The sequence below is a fragment of the Protopterus annectens genome, chromosome 10.part0, assembly GCF_019279795.1.
Source record: "Protopterus annectens isolate FY-2018-M chromosome 10.part0, PAN1.0, whole genome shotgun sequence".
Taxonomy (NCBI): domain Eukaryota; kingdom Metazoa; phylum Chordata; order Ceratodontiformes; family Protopteridae; genus Protopterus; species Protopterus annectens.
In genome coordinates, this window is record NC_056744.1 from 1,271,016,862 (window position 1) to 1,271,033,209 (window position 16,348).

Sequence of the window (16,348 nt, forward strand, 5' to 3'; positions counted from 1 at the left end):
ACAGGCTTGCTGTTCTTGAACTGTTTTGTAAGTTTCTGTGAGGCCATTTTTGCTTGGGCTAAAGGAATGTCTCTCTGTTGATCAGTGGCAGTGAAAAACATTGAGCTGCTTCCCTGCCCCCCGTGGGAGTGGTTACTGACTTGAAACTGTAGTTTTATTGGCCGTTTTGGGTCAATTCCTGGCTCTTTCCAGCCCCTGCTATCAAGCACGCTTTAGAGTGCTTTAGCACGATTTAGCGTGGAGTTGCCACTAGAGCAGCATCGGGCAGCGCTGGTTTAAGAAGGTTAAACTTTTTCTGGCTCCATAAAGTCTGTTCTTCATTTTTTCCCTTAGAACTGCTCTACTAGTAATCTAAACAGTATATCCCTTAACTAAAAAGCACAGCACTTGTTCCTAAAAACTTTTTTTTTTTTTCTCAAAAAAAAAAAAAAAAAAAAAAAAAAAGCTCAGCACTTGTCTTAAAAGCATCTTCTTTTCAGGTTTAGCACTTCTTTATTACACAAAGTCCCTCACTAGCAACCCCCCCCCCAGGAGTACCCACTTCCTTACTAAGTCCTCTCTTATTCAGTTACACCCCTAACTTCTAAATTTCTCTAGCATGTCGAAGGGCCAGATGCTGGCATCCTCTCCTGTCCAGTTGGTGAATTTGGGAATATTGAGGCAATGTTACAATTGCTTCATGTACACTGACAACCCTCTCCTCCTCCCACATAACACAAATACTTGCGAGAGATGCAGCTATTTAGCCAAACTGGAGGCTGAGCTCTCTCAACTCAGGACTGGCAAAACCAGACAGACGGAGAAGGCAACTATACACACCACAAAACCAGTCTCACATAAAGCTATCACAACAATGAATCAAACACATAAACACACAAAGTCATACTCGGAGGCTCTGAGCAAAAATTTACCTAAACAGCAGAGGCCTCCAAAGCAGACACCCAAGCAACTGCCACCTCATGATACACCACAGGCAACACATAAACCACAAAATCAGTGTGCAAAGCAGTCACAGCCCTTAAGGCCAAATATTACACCAAGCATAATTGTCATAGGTGACTCCATAGACACACTGACGTCCCACTCACCAGGCTGAACAAGGAGAGGGTCACAGTAAGCTGCCTGTCAGGCGCTAGAATCCGCCACATAACACAAGCACTCGGGTCACTCCACAGCAAGTACAAATATGACACAGTCATGCTCCATGCTGGTGTGAACGACCTGTGACGTACCTCCCTGGACTACATGAAAAGAGACATAGAGGAGCTCTCTGATTATGTAGCCCAGGCAGGTATGACCCTGACCCTGAGCAGTATCCTTCCTTGACCAAGAATGGTGCCACAACATAGAGACAAGATGATCAGCTTTAACAATTGGCTTAATTTCTGGTGTCATTCAAAGGGGATCCAGTGTCTGTCTGCCTGGGATGACATGCTTGACAAGCCACGCTGCTTCGCAAGGGACGGCTTGCACCTGTCACCCCTGGGATTCCGGATATTGGCTAAGGCTCTTGCCACCCCCATAGTGCCTTTTTTAGGCAAGGCTCAAATTCTAAACCTACCACCCTAGAAAACAAAAATGGGAAGAAACTAAGGGTAATGCTGCTCAATGCCAGAAGTCTAAATCTCAAAATGCACGCACTTGAGGACCTTCTCAGTATGGAGAACATTGATGTCTGTGCTGTGACTGAAAACTGGTTCAAGGCTCCTGAGAGCACCCTGGCACTATCAGGTTTTACCTCATATCATGCGTTCCTGCCCCAAAACCCGGACCACACCACAAAAGGAGGGGGTGTATCCATATTCATCAAGGATACCCACACCTCCAGGTTGGTGGCAATGCACGAAGCATCGGAAACCATCCAGGTGCAATTAACCATAGGCAAAACTGCTCTACAATTTGTAGCATGCTACAGGCCACCCTCTCAAACTCAGGAACCCCACACAGCCTTCCTGAAGACACTGGAGGGTATAAATGTATCTCCAAACACCATTATATTGGGTGACTTCAACTACCGAATATAGACTGGGAACATTACTCAAGCCCCAACTTTCTAGCCCAAAGGTTCCTGGAGTTCATAAATTCAAATGCCATGGAACAACTAGTCACCGTTCCCACAAGAGGAGAAAATATACTAGATCTCATCATCACAAACATGGGGACAAAATGCCCCACACCGGAAGTATATCCCTCATTGGTGAGATCAGATCACAAACTAATCTCACTGGAAATCCACATCCCGCCCCCACCCCAAACAAAAGACCACAGTGAAGAACTTCTAAAGCAAAATTCACACTACTCAAGACTGGTGTGGTATCCTTCAAGGCCCCCAAGCCAGTGGAAACCACAACCCAAGCTGCGGAAGCTCTTACAAATGCCTTCTACGAACACCTCCAGGACTGCATGGATCAGGCAATCCCTAATAAAACCAAGACTCTTTCCACCAAGGGCAAAAGTCCAGTCTGGTGGACCCCAGCCATAAACAAACTTTACAATAAGAGGAGAAAGCTGTTACATGATAGAGCAAAATCCATAAAAGAAAAGACACCCTTGATCATTATTAGTAAAAAAATACGAGCACTCATAAAATCATCCAAGGCCAACTTTGAGAGAATAATTGCCATAGATTCAAAAGGCAATCATAAGGCCTTCTTCAGCTATGTTAGAAACCTGGGTGGAAACTCCCAGATATGCTCAGAATTAGTCCAAAATGATACAAAAATCACTGAACCCACAGACATTGCCAACATACTGGCAGACAGGTTCAGTGCAAACTTCACCCCTCTCTCACCACCAAAAGGAGAGATAACTATCCCAGCGGAGTGTAGCCTCCCAGACATCTCAAATGCACAGGTGAAAGCTGCTCTCTCTAAAGCTAAAAACACAGCATCAATGGGACCGGATGGTGTCCCCGGCTGTGTGCTACATGAATTCAACGAGGAACTAAACCCGCATATAAGGCAGCTGTTTAATCTTAGCCTTACCACAGGATACATGCCCAAGGAGTGGCGTACGGCAACTGTGGTCCCTCTCCACAAAGGCAGTGACTTTACGGACCCTGGCAATTACCGCCCCATAAGCTTAACAAGCCTGGTCTGCAAAGCTATGGAGAGGATCATAATGGAACTCATAAAGAAAGACATAGGGGGCTTGCAGACATTGGACCCGACCCAATTTGGCTTTGTCAAGGGCAGATCATGCCTTTTGAACTTGGTAGACTTCTTTGAAACTGTCACCAAGGCCATTGATGAGGGAAAGGCAGTCCATACAGCCTACCTTGACCTTGCAAAAGCTTTCGACACAATACCCCACTCAGGTATTATAGAGAACCTTACGTAAACCCATATGTCACAAGATGGGTTGCAAACTGGCTAAAGGACAGAACCCACAGGGTTAGAGTTGCTGGCGCCATGTCAGACTCCAAGCCGGTCACAAGTGGTGTCCCACAGGGCTCAGTCCTTGGCCCCCTGTTGTTCGGCATCTACTTCTCAGAAGTACAGGCAAACGTAGGAGGACTATGGTTGACAAAGTTTGCAGATGACCGCAAACTGGGCGCCATAGTGGAAAGTACATCGGACACAGATATCCTTCAGAGGGGTCTCACGGAAACTGATAGCTGGTGCCAGAGCCATGGCCTGAAGTTAAATGCCAAAAAATGTATAGTCATACCCTTCGGGAAAAACAAGGTAACCCCAAGCTACCATATAGGTGGCAATCCATTAAGCACAGAAGAGGTTATCAGGGACCTGGGGACCCAGGTTGACAGTGGCCTTTCTTTTGACACTCACATTGCTAAAGTGGTTGGAAAGACCTTCTACATTGCCCACCTGATCATGAAGGGATTCACATCCAGATAAAGTGAGGTCATTGTTCCCCGTACTCTTCACTTATCAGACCAATGATCGAGTACAATGCCCCATTCGGGATGTATCTCACCCGACACCTGCAGCAATTGGAGAGACCCCAAAAGATCCTCACCAAAAGGATAAAGGGACTCCAAAATCTGTCATATGCTGCCAGACTGAAGAAACTCCAGCTCTATTCAGTCGCATACGGCCTGCTCAGAGGTGACCTGTGCCTGACATACAAGGCCATGTCCAACCCAGAATTAATGGACATGCTCCACCTCAAAAAATCCAAATCTACCAGATCCACTAGAGCAAGCGACTTAAACCTTAGCACGGATATAAATAGGACATGCTGGAGGGATAGATTTGTCACCCAGAGACTCCCTATGCTGTGGAATAAAATCCCGGTCCATGTGAGGCAGAGCACCTCGCTGGCTCTGTTCATGTCAACATGGGTTTCGACCATTCCACAGTACTAGCACAGCATTACTATCCTTTATTGACTCTTTTAACAAAAACCGCAACAACAACATTCTTTCTTCAGCATTCTTTGTAGACCTGTCTAAAGCCTTTGACATGGTCAATCACCAACTTCTCCTCTACCGTTTAAGATCCCTCGCTCTAGATAATTTTGCCTTAAACTGGTTTGCATCTTATCTGGACAACCGTAAACAGGCAGTTCTCTGGGATAACCATCTCGCTGATCTCCTCCGCAATACTATAGGAGTCCCTCAGGGCTCTATCTTAGGTCCTCTCCTATTCTCTATCTTTATAAATGACCTTCATCTAGCTACTCCTCAGTTAACTTGCATTCAATACGCTGACGACACAACCATTATATGCTCAGCCTCAACTCAGAGCAAGCTGCACACTCTCACACAAAATACCTTCACAACTATAGAGCAATGGTTCTCGAACCATTGTCTACTCCTCAACCCCAAGAAAACCAAACTCCTGCTCTTTACACCAACTCACCTATCCCCCTCTATTAACTTCACACTTACATCCAATAATGGTACCCTCATCTCCCCAGACCAAACCACTAAACTCTTAGGTATTACCATTGATAATCAACTGAAATTTGACACTCATATCAATGCTACAATTAAAGCTACTAACAGAAAAATTGGCTCTCTCTATAGAATCAAAGCTTTCCTAACTCCCGAAACTAGAACTACCATTGCTAGAACCCACTTAATCTCTACCCTTCTATATGCTTCCACCATTTACACTAATCTTTCTAAGCACAATCTCAACAAACTAGCTTCATCCTACAACAATATTGCCAGATTTGCCACAGCATCTCCTTATAGGACTCATCATTGTCTTAATCTTAAAAAACTGGGCTGGCTGGAATTACCCAACCTAATACAATTCCACCAACTTAATATTGTCCACAAAGCCCTTTATCACCCTAACAACACTCCAACTCTCTCCTCCCTCATACAACCCTACAATAATCAAAGGAACCTACGCTCTTCTAACAAACTACTGATTCAAATTTCCCAATCTAATAACTCAGCAGGTGACTCCATATTCTCCAACTCAGTTGGCAGAACATGGAACAAACTACCTCAATACCTCTCTACACTATCTTCACTCCCACTTTTTAAAGCTAAAGTAAAACTCTTTCTTTCCAACCACTGGCTCTGCTCTTGTACCAACCCTAGTTGAACTCTTTTCTTTCCTGCCTTCTGTTTCCTTTATCCCCTTATTTTCTTTTTCCTAATTTCTACCCCACTTGAACATCCTCTTCAAATTAATTACATATCTTTATTTTATTTTCCTTCCAATTCTGTAATAGAGTATTCTTCTTGGGCATTCATCTTTTGTTCTATGTTAAGCCTCATTTTGTACTCTGATCCTTAGGGAATTTTCAGTTGGTTATGTTAAGTTCTTAAATACTATTATATATTCTTTTTTACTGCATTATTTTATATTGTTTGTATAAGTTTAGCTTGTTTTAGTAGTTTATAGCGGAGCTTTTCTCCCCGGGCCTCCACTGAAAATGGACATATATCCAGTTGGACTAGCCCGGTTAACAAATGTAAAATAAAAAAAAATAAATAAAGAGAAATCTTGACCGGTGGATGGGAGATTGTAGGTTTACCCTGGGAATCATCTCTGTGTCACTGCTGGACAGAGATACAACAAACTAATGGGCACAGTATTTTTTAACATAAGGGGTGGCGTAAGCCACAAAACTTTGGGCTAGGCTTATAAATGCCTTAGGGCAGATAGCCTAGTATTAACCTATGAACCTATGAACCTAAGTGTAACAAGGAAATAAGATATCAGTAGTGATTCACAGAAGTGCTGAGAAGCTGTGTATTATGTGGAATTAGCGTACCAGTGAAATAACAAGCTAACAAATAACAAGCATATAAACAAAGCTAGATTCAGGAGGCTTGGATGTAGTGTATGCTACAGCAAACAAGGTGTACCAATGTCAGTAAGATACAGTTCAAATATGCAGGCACTATAAACCTTAAACCAGAAGTTCCCAGCTATGAATGGCAGAGTACAGCCTATTCTCACACAAGAATGCAGACCACAAACCTTGTTAATGTTAAATAACTGGCCTGAAGGCCAACTGCTTATACCAGAACTAATACACTTGGACACTGGGCTCTCAATCAGCAGTTCCCAACTTAGAAGGATGAAAGCTACCTGTCCTGCCACCACAGTGCTTGCCACAAACCTTCCTAATGTAAAACAACTGGTCTGAAGGCCAAGTGCTTAATCCAAAAGACTTAGAATGATAGCTACACTTTAATCAAGTTACAACCAAGCAGTAATAACTACAATTTAATACTTCATGTATAGAATGTGTACCATATATTGCTGACATACTCTGCTGATATCCTGTTTGTGTACTTTTCCAGGGAGATATGGCTCCAAAAAGGAACCCTGCATACTCTGCTGCAGAGGACGAAGTGATCCACCAGAGCCTGGTGCGTGACTATGACATCCTGTTTTCACGCACCACCCAGAATCAGCAGGAGAGGTCTGCACTGTGGCAAAACCTTGTCAGCAGGATAAATGATGTTGGCATGCATGATAGGACATATGAGCAGGTGAGACATCACTGCAGTGATTTGATTAGAAATGTCCACCAGTGTGCTGCAGATATCCACAGGCAACAGGTTGCCACAGGTGGGGGGTGGCCACACATCTCCCCCTCATCAGACAGGAGGGGCTACTGCTAAGTGTCGTGGATCCAGCCCCAGAACAACAACAGCATCAGACTTGCATCATGATGGAGGTTGGATCCACACAGCAGCAAGACACTGAGCGTGCAGGTAAGATGCCATATGTACATATGACTGTTCTGTACACTGTTACTTCACGCATGCATAAGGTGTGCACGTGGTATGTATCTGTCATCATGATATGTAATTGTACATGTGTGATACTGGCATTATGAGCAGCTGATGTGTATAAGGGAACTGGTGTACTACTGTACTGTATCATATGCAAAAACAATGGCACACTTGTGCCCACTGACATTACTTTCTTCATATTTCCAGGTTCCTCCCATCTAGCAACGAGGCAGGCCATACATGCTGGTGAGTGTGTCTATCATTACCTGAAAAACTATTTATAATACTAGTAAGAGTAGTGTAACTCAGTAGTATACATGCTGGTGAGTGTGTTTAATAATACCTGCAATACTCAAGTTAATACTAGTAAGAGTAGTGTAACTCAGTACTGATGTGTGTGTGTGTACTGTGGGGTGTGCATGTGTGCAAATGTGCCTGTGCCCATGTGTGCATGTGTGTGTGTGTGTCCATGAGTGCATGTGTCCATTTCTGAATGTGTGCATTTGTATTGAAGTGCATCACCGTAAAATATGTCTTGAGACTGTAATCTGTGTTCCCTGTTTTCCTCCCATAGGTTCTGGTGCTGCTCTGGTGACCTGCAGCAGGGAACCTGAATCTTGTGCCCCAGGTACTGATGATGAGGAAATGTCTATAATGGTGCAGGAAGGTGTGTCTGGGTCCACCACTGGTCAGCCAATTGACAGTACACAGCTGTCAACCCCTTCAATGCGCACAGTCATCCTGCCGTTACCTCCTTTGTCACCATTGTCACTAGGTGATGGACAGTATGCATTGGGCATAGATCAGGGTAATGTGATACCTGTGGTACATGCATCCCCACAAAGCAGCCATGAGCAGGGTCCTCCAATGGTACCACGCAGACAGTCACCCATGGGTTCTCGTGGGGGCATCTGTGGCCGTACTGCCCTGGCCGACGTGCCCAAGGAGGTATGTCAACCTCCACTATGTTTCGGACTGTTATGCAGGCACAGGCGCGTATGGAAAGGTACACCAGACAGGGTCTGAGGGAGCTGACAGCATGTTGCACAGCCATGACAGATGGCATGCGTGACATTGCGAATGCTATTCGTAATTTCACAGATGTCATTGACAGACATTGTGGGGACATACAACAGCTGCTCCACAACCAGATGTCCATGGGCCAGGGCGATGGTGTGCGTTTGCGGCGTCGACGTGGCCGTATGCCGGCAACAGCACCAGCTGGCAGTCGCCGCAGATGACAACAGGCCCACTCACGCACCTCAAGTGCTAGCAGCAGCCCCAGCAATGCTGGGTTAGTGCTGTCATCAGGACGCCCCAGGAGACCACGTGCACGTGGTTCTGGACAGTCCCAACAGGGAACTGTGTCCAGTCAACACACACCCGCTTCCGATGACAGTACCCAGTCTGGGTTAGTACCGGATATGGTCCGTAGCACCCCTGCCAGGCACAGGTACCGTGTCCGTGCCCACAGACACTGATCTGGATGACCTGACAGGTGCAGTCTGTGGCTGTCCACAAAACCCTGTACATGGCAGCCATTATGTGGGACTGTGTGCGTGCTTACACACATGCAGAAATGTAACACCTAGGGCAAACACATACACACACAAACTGCACCAACACTGGTCCACCCTGTACTGCTGCCCCTCACAAACACACATACACACACATGTCAATTGGTGGTACCAGTGGCTGGCTTGGGCATACCTACCCCACACCCTGTGCATATGATGACACTGTGCCACCTCCTGCATACTACAACATCAGTGCAGGAAAAGGTAAACACATTGCTGATGCACAGGGTGACTACATAGATGTATATAAGTAGTAACATGTTGGTAACTGTTCACTGTTCCACTATGATTGTGTGTATATCCCAGCATTCCTGCTGCAGTAACTGTATGAATGTCCGGAATTGTTATCTGCACCCATACTACTTACCAAAGTGTACCAGCTGCACACCATCACATGCTACCATTGACTATGGGAATGTGCATCATGTGCTGTATTGTAGATTCAGCTATATGTATCTGTTCTGTCACACATGCATTTACACACCCTGCTACCCCCACACATGCACATGCTCACCTGCCATTTCCATTATTTATTACCCTACATGAGTAGCTGTCGACACATGACAGGTACACATTTGAAAAGTGCATTATTTGGATTACTACCGATTTCCTCTTCTCTACCTGTACTCACAGGGTGCAGGCAACCTCATTAGTTTAAAAGTGCAATGTGCATCAGGTACTGTGGTTCCCTGATTGCCACATCCAACATGTTTTCCATATGGAAATGCACACACAGAAACATCCCACATCCACACACTTGCCACATTCAGGTTTCAAAACATTATCTAGGTATGTTCTGGTACATGTGCATGTTACAGTAGCATGTAGCACTATACTGAGTACTGGCAGTTGTCTGTTGTTTGTATAGGGTGCTGTCAACATCACTGTTTGTTAAGGGAAATGTGCACCCTGCAGTGCGTAGCCCCATTTGGCAAAAGCCACATCTCACCCCCAGCATTGTGCGCACACACTAACTTTCCATTTGCAAGATTCAAACCCCTACCTAACTGTGTTATGACACTAGAGACAGACACATTAGCAGAGTGCGCTATTTGCATTAGTTGGAGAAATCCTTTATAATGCTGTACTTAGAGGGTGCTGACATCATCTGTGTTTAGGAAGAGGGATGTGCACCCTGTAGTGCGTTCTCCCAGTTGGCAAAAGGCACGTTTCCCTCACAGCATTATGCACACACACAAACCCCACTCACACTAATTCACATACATTCCCTTTGCAGGATTCAAACCCCTACCTAACTATGTTATGACACTAGAGACAGACGCATTAGCAGAGCGCACTATACGAATTACTGGGGAGCTTTAATTCAGGTAATATAGTTATAGAGTGCTGACATCATCAGTGTTTCAAAAGGGGACTCTGCATCCTGTAGTGTACTTTCACAGTTGCTAATAGGGGCATTTCCCGCACACACATAGATGTGTTTGAGGTTTGCATTAGTGGGGGATCCAGTACTCCAGTGTGATTAGTGTATGGTTCGATTGCAACAATGAGGGATATACTTCAAATGGTGAGCATTTTGTACTCATGTTTGTGATGATCAGGTCTAGTATATTTTCCCCTCTTGTGGGAATGTTGACTACTTGTTCCATAGCTAAAGAGTTTCTGAACTATGGGAACCCTAGAGCTTGGGTATTGTGGCTTGAGTAATGTTCACAGTCTATGTTTGGGTAGTTGAAGTCACCCAGTATGATGGTGTTTGCAGAGAAATCTATACTCTCCTGTGTCGTCATGAAGGCTGTGTGGGATTCCTGAGTTTGAGAGGATGATGTAAGAGCTCCTCTGTGTCTCTTTCCATGTGGTCCAGGGAGGTACATCTTAGGTTGTTCACACCAGCATGGACAATGACTGCCTCATACTTGTACTTGCTGTGGAGTGACCTGAGTGCTTGTATTATGTGGCACATTCTATCACCCGACAGGTAGCTAAATGTGACCCTCACCTTGCTCAGTCTGGAGAGTGGGACATCAGTGTGTCTGACTATGGCATCACCTATTATAGGTGTGTCACACATTGTGTTTGGCCTTATGGGCTGTGCCTGTTAAGAACACTGACTTTGTGAGGTCTGTGTTGCTTGTGATATGTGTTCATGTGGGATGCAGCATGTCTGGTCATGTCATTTCTGTCCGTGGTCTGGTAAGTATCACCTTTGGTGACGTAGGTATTCATATGTCAGCTGGTGAGCATTTGCAGTGTTACCTACTGAAAGTGGTACAGCTTGTTTGTTGTACAATGGACTACATGCAGCCCTGGTTACAGTAGCTATGTTTGCATGCATGTTTCCTTGCAGTTACCCTGGAATACTGATCCGACCTGCCATGCAGAGTTACACAGCTTCTGTGGACTCCTAGTGACATCTGCATAGCTTACTATATGTATGTTCATGTCTCACTTGACAGAATGTCACTGTTTCTCCTGTTCACATGTACGTTGCCTGTGACACTTTGCATATGACTTACCTGGCATCTGTCCACGTGAGCAGTCATATATGCCACTGCAGGACTCTAAACCTGATGATGCACACACTCGAAACATTCCTCAGCATGGAGAACATCGCTATCTGTGCAGTAACAGATTCAGGGCTACCAACAGCACCCCAGCACTACCAAGTTATACCTCATACCATGCTTTTCAGGCCCCAAACTTGCACAAAACCATGAAAGGAGGGGGTGTATTGATATTCATCCAAGATACCCACACCTCCAGGTTGGTGGCAAAGCACCAAACATTAGAGACTATCCATATGCAAGTAACAATGGGTAAAACTGTCTTCCAGGTTATAGCCTGCTACAGACCACCCTCACAAACACAAGAACCGCACTTGGCCTTCCTGAAAACAGTTGGAAATATGTAGGTCTGTCCATACACCATTATATTGGGTGAGTTAAACTACCCAAACATAGGCTGGGAGCATGACTGTAGCTCTAACACCCTAGCCCAAAGATTACTAGAATTTATATACCAAAATGCTATGGAACAACTTGTTACCACTCACACAAGAGGGGAAAACATACTGAACCTGATCATCACCAACATGGGGACTCTATGCTCCAGACCAGAAGTGTATCCCTCACTGGTAAGATCAGACCATAAACTAATCTCACTGGATATTCACATCCCAAGGCCACCCCTGCACAGAAGAATACAGTCAACAACTCATGTAAAGCATGTTCACACTCCTCATAAATGATGTGGAAACCTTCAAAGCCCCCAGGCCTGTTGAAAATATGGACCAGACTGCAGATACCTGTATAAAGGCATTCTATGGACACCTTCAGGAATGCATGGATCATGCAATCCCAAATAAAAGCAAGATCCAATCCTCCAAAGGCAGACGTCCTGTATGGTGGACACCAGCCATAAACAAACTATACAATAGAAGGATGAAGCTACTAAATGATACAACAAACTCCCAAAATGTGAAGGCATCACTGATGAGTATTAGAAGAAAACTACAGGCACTCATAAGATCGTCTAAGGCCATCTTTGAGAGAAGATTCCACAAGACACTGAGGATAATCACAAGGCTTTCTTTAGTTATGTTAGGAACCTGGGTGGTAATTCCCAGATATGCTCAGAGGTAGTCCAAGATGTCAAAAGAAATGTCAAACACACAGACATTGCCAACATCCTAGTGGACAGGTTCACTGCTAACTTCTCCCCCCCTCCACACCAAAAGGGCAAATATTTCTCCCAGCAGAGTGCTGCCCCCCCCCGACATCTCAGATGCTCAGGTAAGAGCTGCCCTCTCCAAAGCAATAAACACTGCATCAATGGGACCAGACAGTGTCCCAGGCTGTGTCCTACATGAACTCCAAGAAGAGCTACACCCAGACATAACACTACTGTTCAATCCCAGCCTTACTACACGATATGTGGCCAAAGAGTGGCGTACAGCAACAGTGGTCCCTCTACATTTAGGTGGTGCCTTAACGGATCCTGGACACTATCGCCCCATAAGTCTGAATAGCTTGGTCTGCAAAGCTATGGCAAGGATCATCATGAACCTCATAAATATAGATATTGGGGACCTACAGACACTGCATCATACACAGTTTGGCTTTGTTAATGGCAGATCCTGCCTCTCAAACCTGTTTGATTTCTTTGAAACAGTCACCAAGGCCACTGTCAAGGGGAAGGTGGTCTACACAGCCTACCTGGACCTTGCATAAGCCTTTGATACAGTACCCCACTTGTGCATTCTAGGGAAGCTCACCAGTGTACATATTAACCCCTGTGTCACTACATATATTGCACAGTGGCTCAAGGGCAGAATACACATGGTTAGAATTGCTGGAGCCATGTCAGCCTCAAAACCAGTTACAAGTGGTGTCTCACAAGGCTCAGCCCTGGGATCTGTCTTGTTCAGTATATATTTATCAGAGGTACAGGCCAACATGGAAGGACTGTGGCTGAGCAAGTCGCAGATGACTGCAAACTGGACGCCATAATCAACTCTCCAGCCAACACACGCATCCTCCAAAAGGGCCTCTTAGAAACAGACGACTTGTGCCACAGCCATGGCCTCAAGCTGAATGCCAAAAAGTGTATAGTCATCCCCTTTGGCAAAAACAAAGTGACCACAAAGTACCACATATGTGTTAATCCATTAAGTGCAGACGAAGGAATTATGGACCTTGGGGTACACAAGTTGATAGCATTCTCTCATTTGACAACCACATGGCCAAAGTGTTTAGAAAAATATTTTATATAGGCCACCTCATCATGAAGGGATTCACATGTAGATCAGGGGAGGACATTGTGCCTCTTTACTCATCCCTCATCATGCCCATAATTGACTACAATGCCCCTGTCAGCATGCACCTTACCAGACACCTGCAGCAACTGGAAAGACCACAAAAGTACCTCAACAAGAGGATCAAAGGGCTCAAACAGATGCCATATACTGACTGGTTAAAGAAACAGCAGCTCTACTCAGTGGCATACTGCCTCTTCATAGGCAATCTGTGCCTGACATGTAAAGCCATGTCAAACCCTGACTTAATGGTCATGCTGCACCTCAGAATATCCAAATCCCATCAAGCTACACGATGGAAAGACTTAAACCTCAGGAGTGATATACATAGGACATGCTGGAGGGACACATTCATAACTCAGAGGCTCCCTTCACTCTGGAATATTATCCCAATACAGGTTAGGCAGAGTCACTCAGTGACTGTCTTCAAGAGGAATATTAATGACTGGATGGGACATTGTAGGTTTACCCTGGGTATCACTTATGTGTCACTGTTAGACAGAGGCACAGTATGCTAACCTTGGAAAAGGGCATAGCAAGATAGATTTACAATGCATGGTGAAAGCCACACACATTCTGGCTAGGTTTATAAATGCCCTAGGGCAGATAGCCTAGTATGAACCTATGAACCTATGTATCTTGTTCACCATTGGCCCTATGTGCTGTTAATCACCAATGCAATCTCAATACTATGGTAGCATGTGCAAAGGTCAGTTGTCAGTCACCTCTATGGTACAGTTGTGGAATATGTGAGTCATGTAGTAATGTCACAGCTGCCACATGTACACAGTCAACCCTATCCCGACCCATGGATGTACAACACATGTATGAGATGGAAACACATAGCCAAACTGTGGACTAAGCACTCTGAACCCAGTACTGGCATAACCTGTCAGGTGGCATGAAATACTACAGTGACTGCAATACCAGTCTGATGTAGACCTACACTGACAGCAATACAAGCAGGGAGACACACCGGGCCATTCGTGGAGCCTAAGAATGGCATCCTGCCTGAGTGGCAGACACCTCTGCAGCTGGCACACAGGCATCGTTAGGCCTGAACACAGCATGCATAACACATAGCACACAAATCCTGTGTGCCAAACAAGCACAGTCTGTACAGCTATACAACACTCCTGCTGCAGTTGTGTTAGGTACTTTTATTGTCCGGTACAGTGAGGTCATGCTCACCAGGCTGGACAAGGTGAAGGTCACAGTGATATGCTCATGGGGCACTATGGTCCACCACATAACACAAGCATACAGGTCAGTCAGATGCATGGACACATATGACTCAGTCATTATCCATGCCACTACAGCTGATGTGTGATGTCCCTCGCTGGAATACATGATAGGGAACATGGAAGGGCTCACTGAGCAAGTGGCACAGGCTGGTAGAACCCTGACCTTGGTTGGCATCATACCCTCACCAGGAATGCTGACATATTACTGAATGCTAATGAATTACTGTAGCTACAACACCCTAGCTGAAAGGTTCTTAGCATGCAGTCACTGCATTGCTATGGAACAACGTCTTACCACTCCCACAACAGGTGAAAACATGCAGCACCTGTTCATCAACAACATGTAGACTATATGCCCCAGACCAGGTGTGTATCTCTCACTACTAGGTTGATAGCATCTACATCTCACACTGTATATACACATCCCACATGCAGCACCTGCACAGAAGACCACAGTCATAATGTTACCCAGTGCAAATACCATGTATTCACATGTGGCAGGCATCACACATGGTAACTATTGAAGGTCACAGGTACATATGTGTATTTGGCACACACATACATCATGTGTGCATTGCTATAACTGGTTTAATCGATGTCATGCATTATTGTGAGAAACAACCCGCACACATGGGCATTCTGTGTGAGCAAAACACACGTGACATGTCTGGAATCAAAAGCCATAAATAATTGTGCTATTGTTTAGAAAGGGGTATGTGCATCCTGTAGTGTGTTTTCCCAGTTGCCAAAAGGGATGTTCCTTTCATACATACGCTAACCCCCCTTCACACACACTTGCTGGATTCAAACCCCTACCTAACTATGTTATGACACTAGAGACGGACACATTAACAGAGCATGCTATTCACATTACTGGGAGATTTTTTTTCTCCTGATGTACTTATAGGGTGCTGACATCATCAGTGTTTAGAAAGGGGAATGGGCATCCTGTGGTGTGTTTTCACAGTTGCCAAAAGGGATGTTCCTTTCATACACACTTACACACACACTAACCCCCCTTCCCATACACTTGCCAGATTCAAACCCCTACATAACAATGTTATGACACTAGAAACGGACACATTAGCAGAGCGCGCTATTCGCATTACTGGGAGATTTCTTTTCTCCTGATATACTTATAGGGTGCTGACATCATCGGTGTTTAGAAAGGGGAATGGGCATCCTGTGGTGTGTTTTCACAGTTGCCAAAAGGGATGTTCCTTTCATACACACACTAACCCCCCTTCAAACACACTTGCCACATTCAAACCCCTACCTAAGTTATGACACTAGAGACGGACGCATTAGCGGAGCACGCTATTCGCATTACTGGGAGATTTTCTTTCTCCTGATATACTTATTAGGTGCTGACATCATCAGTGTTTAGAAAGGTGAATGGGCATCCTGTGGTGTGTTTTCACAGTTGCCAAAAGGGATATTCCTTTCATACACACTTACACACACACTAACCCCCCTTCACACACACTTGCCATTTGCTAGATTCAAACCCCTACCTAACTATGTTATACCACTAGAGACGGATGCATGAGCAGAGCGCACTATTCGCATTAGTGGGAGGTTT